This window comes from Heteronotia binoei, chromosome 10 (genome assembly GCF_032191835.1).
Source record: "Heteronotia binoei isolate CCM8104 ecotype False Entrance Well chromosome 10, APGP_CSIRO_Hbin_v1, whole genome shotgun sequence".
NCBI lineage: Eukaryota > Metazoa > Chordata > Lepidosauria > Squamata > Gekkonidae > Heteronotia > Heteronotia binoei.
The window spans coordinates 34397746-34405437 of record NC_083232.1 but is presented as its reverse complement, the minus strand read 5'-3'; the positions used below and the strand labels follow the sequence as shown (position 1 = coordinate 34405437).

General features: G+C 42.1%; 1 non-coding gene across 1 annotated transcript; it reads left to right on the top strand.

The window, feature by feature from the left end:
- Positions 1–436: 436 nt before the first annotated feature.
- Positions 437–503, top strand: TRNAP-AGG (transfer RNA proline (anticodon AGG)). Its single transcript has one exon. It is a non-coding gene; the product is annotated as a tRNA-Pro (tRNA).
- The last annotated feature ends 7189 nt before the right edge of the window (positions 504–7692 follow it).

Sequence of the window (7692 nt, the reverse complement as noted above, 5' to 3'; positions counted from 1 at the left end):
TATTAATGATTTTTTCCAATTACATGGGCTCATGTTTTTTTTTTAATTTATTGAAACAGCATAATGAAAACAGCCAGCCTTCTATTGAAATAAATGTTGTTAACATCTCATAGGAGACAGTAAGCACCTTTTAAAATGGGCTTTTTCAGAATAAAATTACCTTAATATGCAAATTACAGCTGTGAAAGATGTACTTTATTAAAGCATTTCCATAATTGTTACTTACACAAAGCAAGTAAAATATAATGCTTTAGAATGCATGCACTGCAAAATACATAGAAGAGACACTGTTCACTAAACGTGTCTGCCATAACAACTTTCACTGTTTGGAGGGAGGTTTTCAAATGCAACTAGAATTGTACTGTATCATTTGTCTAAATAAATACCTTTTGAAGAGTGCCAGCACCTTATTTGCTATTAATAGGACGGGAGGGACGGAGGCTCAGTGGTAGAGCATCTGCTTAGGAAGCAGAAGGTCCCAGGTTCAATCCCTGGCATCTCCAAAAAAGGGTCCAGGCAAATAGGTGTGAAAAACTCCAGCTTGAGACCCTGGAGAGCCGCTGCCAGTCTGAGAAGACAATACTGACTTTGATGGACCAAGGGTCTGATTCAGTATAAGGCAGCTTCATATGTTCATATTAATACACTGTACATAGCTACTTTTTAAATGAGAATTATGCACTTAAGGATACACAGGACAATGCTATGATCCAGTTAAGGTGGCCTCTGCTATACCAAAATAGACACAGGCATAGCATAATTTATTTTTATTTATTTTATTTACTTTAAATTTATATCCTGCCCTCTACATGAACAGACTCAGGCAGCTAACAACAACAACAAAAGATTACATGTTAAAATCACTAAAAGAATGAACAAAACTAAAAACTGTGAAATATAACATTATAGTGCTATTCACAACTTCTTATGGTGGCTCATGATTTCTTCAGTGGGCCAGTTCAATTTCTATTAGTTGGGAATTTTTATGCTTTCTCAGAAGCAGTGTCAAAAGAACAACAGAAGTAGGCAAAAGAAGTATAGCAATGACAACCATTCTCACAGCACCTTGAGCAACTGCATTGCTACCCAATAACCCCAGCCAACACCCGCACACATTACTCATGTGTGGAAAGCACCCATCTCTGATGATGACAAGAAAAGCACAAGACAACAAGACTAAAATGCAGGGCTGTCACTCCACAGATCAATAGTGAGCCTTGATGCAGAGGCATATGGAATATTGCAATATGGATGGAGAAGGGGCTTGGACTTCCCTGCTGCATCATTTTTGTGAACTGAAATGCTTCTAGAGAAATGTTCAGTTTGCAAAAATAGTATGTGTGGGGTGCTCTGAATGTGTTTCATGATCATTATAATACAGCCCCCACATAAGGCACAGAATTCCCAGCACAGTGTGAGACAAAATCCTCATGGTGGTTACCTGATTATGTGGATCAGCCTCTAGGAGTTCAGATTCCCTCCCACCCACCAGTTTTCCCATTCTTGATTGGGTCAAGGGATGGAGTACTCCCACCTCTAATCCAACTTTGTGCTGACACCTACTTGGCATTAACTGGTCCGTGGCCATTGGGGTAGCCCCTATTTTTCATAATTTGTTTCCTTCTTGCAGGTTGCTCCTACAGGATGCAGAAGGCACACAGGAGAATGATATTACATTGATTCTGCAGTTCTCCTTTGCTCTGCTGACTCCTATATGTGGCATTAGGGAGCACAGATTTTACAAGACCTTGCCCTTGTGGTGGGTTTTCAGCAAAGTATTGGGAGTATTGCTAAAGTATTGGGAGATGCACAGGGTGCCTTAAAGAATTAGACAAATTCACAGAAGTTGTGTGTTAGTGGACATTAGCCAAAACAGACAAAATGAATCAAATTGAGCAAAGGGCCCCAGTTCAATGGTAAAGCTCTTGCTTTGCAGGCAAAAAGTCCCAGTCTCAATTCTGGCATGTCTAGTTAAAAGGACCATATAGTAGGTGATAAGAGAGACCTTTTTCTGAAACTGGAGAGTCAGTCAGAGTAGACCAGGAGTATGCAGCCAGGATTATGAAGCCTATGGATCTAGAGCCAACTCTTAGGGAACACTTGCCAGGAATTCAAGTGCAAACCATGCAGAGGTTTATGCCAGTGTGCTACAACAATCACACATGGCAGTCTTTTGTATATCTATTAATTATTGTGAGATCCTGTGTGTACTATCTCCTAATAAAAGACTCACAACAACTAGGCTGAGGAAACTTTACACTTCAACATGTCAGTTATTAGTAATGCTAAATTCCATATTTTCAGTGATACAAATTGACTTAACTGTACTATAAACTATAGATACTATGCCAGCGCTTTGTCGATCTCTTGTTCTGAATTTCCATGCAGTTTAGCTCTTTAGTTATAAAAAATTTGCTGACCCTGGCAGTAGAAAATACTGACCTATATAGACCAATGGTTTCTCAGTGTAAAGCAGCTTCATGTGTTCAAGAGTCCTTCGTTCAAAGGCAGTGCATCTGATCACTGGATTCTGGGGGCAAGCAACAGAACATGGGTATTTATTACATTTTAGCATATTGCCAATTGCTGCTGGAGACAGAATGTTAGACCATATGGAACCTCAGTTTGAGCCAGCAGTTCTTGTGAGTCAGCTCACACATTCATCTGCAAGTCATCAAGCAATCAGTGATTAAGTGATTTACATGAGTGTAAGAACTGGCCCTAAAATGCTATCTATTAGCTGATATTTTGCCATGTTTTATTTCCTTCCAAAGAAGACAATTCAAATCAATTATGAGATATGGAAGCAAACATGGTCAACAAAGCAAGGCAAAGCTCTTAGAAGTATTTAAAAATAAAAGAGCCATAGTGTGACCTATACTCAACCCAATTAGTCAAGAGTACTGTGTATGGCTACCTGTAGCTTTTTGAATTCTAGCACAATAGATGGGTGGGGAACCCCAAATCCCAGTAATCATCTCAACCACCTTCCAATAATAGCAAATTATATAGAGGCTTAAACCAAGGCTCTTGTAAGCATGTTTTACCTGCTTGCTTATCCACATTAAAAGTGCATATTAGCAACACTTTCTTGGCTTACGAATACATATTAAAAATGAACAATGTAATTTAGAGGGGGCTTAGAGAAAAACTAAATACAACACAAATGTTTTGTTTACTTCAGCTTTTAGTAATAGGCTCCTTCAACCAAGATATTTTGAGGGAGGAAAAGAATGCATGGCTAGCAGCATAACAATTACTGCAGTTTAGTATAGTTTGCTTTTTAAAATCACCATTGCAAGGCATTTGAAGAGGATACAGCCTGTTCCTATAAAATAATTAACTGGCCATCCCTGTTTTGCCAGGCATACTGTTTCTGAACAATTCTGTCTGCCTCTTTTAAGCCTCTGTTTGAATTATGGGAACATTGCTGGAGACCTGATCTTTTTATCCAAAGGGCTCATTTACAGGGCCCAGATCTTGATGGACTGAGGGGACCTGCGCTGCATATGACCATGGGTGTGACTCAGACACTAGACTTCTAGCAGGAAATGCATTTACCAACAAAACATCCTAAAATAGTTTCCTTATGGCCCAATCATTGCTCATGGCTATTTTACAAAGCATCCCAAAATAGACTGCCTCCAAAAAACAGGTTGCTTGTGTCACAGTAACTGAAACTCCCAGCTTCAAAGTCCTGGGAAGTATATCAGTGGATCAGACCTCTATACATGCCTGTCCACCACCCCACCACCACCACCACCCTCTCTTATCTTTGGCTCAGAAACAAGAGCTTGACATCGTTCCCCTCATAAAGCTGAAGGCTTTCTCATCAAGCAGGACAGAAGCATCAAGGAGAGAACAAGAGTGAAATCTAAAGAGGGAAAAGAATATGGCTCCATGAAGCAATGTTTGAGTGCTGCTCACAAAACCAATTGACCAATACTTGTAACCAGGCAAGAGAATTCAAGGGTATTATGTTTAAAACAGCTTCTCTCCATTTATCAGCATTTCTCAAACTCTATTAAATGCTGTCCCCCTAAAACTTAACTAGATTGTCATGACTTCCCTGATAGTGATATTAACACTCTTTCTCTGTAGCAGGAAAATAACGAAGTCCCACACATTGCTTGGTTTGAAACAAGGTATTTTACTTGGACATCAAAGTAGAACTTGTCAGCATAAGCTCAAAATGATTAAGTTAAAATCATCAGCCTTCTGACCATTTTTATTCACAACTCAAAACAAGGAGACAAGCCCACGGTCCTTATCTATTCAAATGCCCCACCTCCTGCTTTCCTTCCAGTAATTTCTTGTAGTTTTCCCCTGCTCTGTCCCTCTGCTTATCAGCAAGAAGCTCCTTCTCTGCGGGGCCCCTGTTATCTTGGAGTCACACCCTTAGCCTGTCTGGTTTTAACAGTTTAGCAGAAGCTCCTCTGAGGGGCCTCTTAACAGTCACTCTAAATGTTGCATCAGACATTCTCTTTTGAAGGCACAACCATATTTTCCATTATTATTATTATTGAGGTATTCATTAATTATTCAGGGGTCCCTCTTCATCTCCACTACAATAAGGGGCAGCAAGGGTAAAACTGGCAGTGAAGAAGTGACAAGCAAGGATATTCAACCTTTTTTCCACTTACCCTTTCTCCTGCTGCATATGCTGTTTTCTCCATTTGACAAATGTGTCAGGGATGTGGTTGCATGAGGATACCGACAGTCAAAGGAATAGGGTTGCCAAGTCCAATTCAAGAAATATCTGGGGACTTTGGGGGCGGAGCCAGGAGACATTGGGGGTGGAGCCAGGAACAAGGGTGTGACAAGCATAATTGAACTCCAAGGGAGTTCTGGCCATCACATTTAAAGGGGCAGAACACCTTTTCAAATGCCTTTCTTCCATAGGAAATAATGAAGGATAGGGGCACCATCTTTTGGGGCTCATAGAATTGGACCCCCTGGTCCAATCGTTTTGAAACTTGGGGAATATTTTGGGGAGAGGCACTAGATGCTATACTAAATATTTGGTGCCTCTACCTCAAAAAATAGTTCCCCCAGAGTCCCCAATACCCGCAGATCAATTCCCCATTATTCCCTATGGGAATCGTTCTCCATAGGGAATAATAGAGTGCTTAGTAAACATTTCCCTCCCCCCTCACACTTTCTAAAGTGGGGGGAAGGCCTCCAAACTAGGGAATCCCCTGCCCCCTCCCTCTCTCACACACACAAATACTTACTGGGTCTTGTTCCTGCAGAACTTTACTTGGTTTGAAAATGAAAGCAAAAGAAAGGGCAGGGCCGTTCTCTGAGAAAACTATTACTGATCCTTTCCCATGAAGCCCTTCCTGTTTCCTACTTCCTGCTCAGCCTTAAAGGCACACATTTTAAAAACTGCAGGTTTCTAAACCTGCAGGAGCTCTAAAACTACAGGATTACTGTGGGGGTGGGGCTTCCCCGGCCGGACAGCTGGCTGGGTGCAGGGAGAAGCCTGTCAAAATGGGGGATCCCCTGCTAGGACCGGGGGATTGGGAAGCCTACGGAAGAACTCAACATCTCCTCAGACTGTTGCTTCTTCCCTGAAAATTGCACCCAGCCCTAGGCTTTGCTGCAACAGAAGAATGGTATTCCCTAATTCCCAGATTTATGTTCATAGATCGGCTGCTCTAAGGTAAGAGGACAAAACTCCAGTCCAACAGTAATTTCAGCATGGTCACAAATTACAATTGTATACATGGGCATTTGGAAGTCTCCTATCTCAGAGGACACTTTGGAAGTTATGTTTCCAATTTTCTTTATGCTGGAAGACTTAGGGTTATTTTCACGATACTAGTTGTTTCAATGAAGTAGTGTACCTGTCTTCATGAGAAGTTGTCCATTCAATCTTAAGCATGTCAGCTGAGCTGGAACAGGAAAGAAGTTCTTTATTACCAATATTATCAAGACAGGTGAATGAGGAAGTGTTTATGATGTTCCCTTTCGCTTGCGTAACTTCCACTTAATTCAAATTCAAATAGAGATCTCAGGAGAAATCCTTCAATTAAATAATGGGGGAGATCAAGTATTTGGACTGTTGACCTCACCTTGTGGTACTTATATCAAAACTCTCAGGAGCCAATGCTTAGTCCCAACTCATCCCTGCCCCAGCTGCCTGAGAGGACAGCCATGGGTCAGACTCACCCGCGGAAAGAAGGATGGTAGAGGGTATGGCAGGTAGATCACAATGACACAGCTGAAAACAAAGCTGGGAGCCAGGCAGCAGCAGGAAGTGAAGTGGTCAGAAGGCAAGACTGAGCCCAGACTTGGGGATGGGAGAGGCGAAGAGGCGAAGAGGCAGCGCTGAGCAGCAAGGGGAAGGAACAGGGCAGGGAAGCAAGCAGCAGAGATAAGGGACAAAGAAGACTTTCCCTTTTTTAATACAGTCTTCCAAGTGGAGCAGGTGAAAGGGGGCTGGGTACAGGCAGGTGGGGGTGGGACTATAAAAAGAACGGCCCCACACCCAGCAAGGGGGAAGCAACAGACTGGGATAAGACCTGGGAGAGAGGGTGGAGAGCCAATCTGGGGGAGGAAGAGAACCTCTAGATACTGGAATTCCCTCTCCTTTTCAAGTCTGAGGCTGGGGCCCCCGATCTTTGGTGGCAGGATGGCAGAAGTGAGGAAAGTGAGGGAGCCTCACAATAGCAATAAGCAAACCTCCAAAACTTATTTTTTTCATATAAGACTTAAATGACAAGACACACAGAACAATAATTAACATGAAACAGTTCTGGTCTGTTGTGCCCAAGCAGACTCAGAGTTTCACAGTTTCTTCTGGCTTTAATCAAGTGACTCCCTTCGAGCAGAACTCTGCAGCTCTGCTCTGTTTTAGTGTGTCTGTCCTCTTCCTTTCCAAGAGTTTCTTGTAGCCTCTAAAATATTAATGTATAATTTTACAGACAAGCTGGATTCCTCCTGAAGCAAGTCACCTGTTTCTTCAGGTCCTTCATTCACTTGAGGAAGTTTGCTCTCTCCCATCTTCCCCATTGTATGGAATAACTCACCTCTTTAGCTCCCTAGTGGAGACAGGATTACACTTGCCAATCAGAAATGGGGTACACACTGCTCTTAGGCACACCAGTAGGTGACAGGTTTAGTCAAAACAACATCCCTTTATTAGTAAAGATACAGAGATGGAAGCAACTGGTTTCAGGATAAGGGAGCACCTGCTGTCTGCAGTTCTAACAATCAGAACCCTGCAGACACTGCAACTAGGGTTTCCCTTGGGAGACTGGTTGGAGACGGGTGGGGGAGGTGGCCATCAGTGTCTGTATGGTATCACATATGGGAAAAACTGGAAGTGATGTCATACCTTTCAAGGAATTGCTGGAATCTGTATGCTTTTACCTACAATTTTTGACAATTCCTGGAGAGGTGTGACACCACTTCTGGCTATTATTCCTCAGAAGTGACATCACAGCATCCACCTGACAGCTTTTTTTAATTGAAATTTTCTCATGAGAGATGAGAGAGGGAATCCCCTGCCAGGGGGCTAGCAACCCCACCTCTACCCCATGACATTAAACCACTCACACAAATATCGCATGGGAGAGGAATCAGACTGTTCCCTTGCAGCACACACAATAAATACACCACAATATTAGTAAATAATCTTTATAATTTATAGCATATCGTACAATTTAATGTAATTGCTTCCAAAAA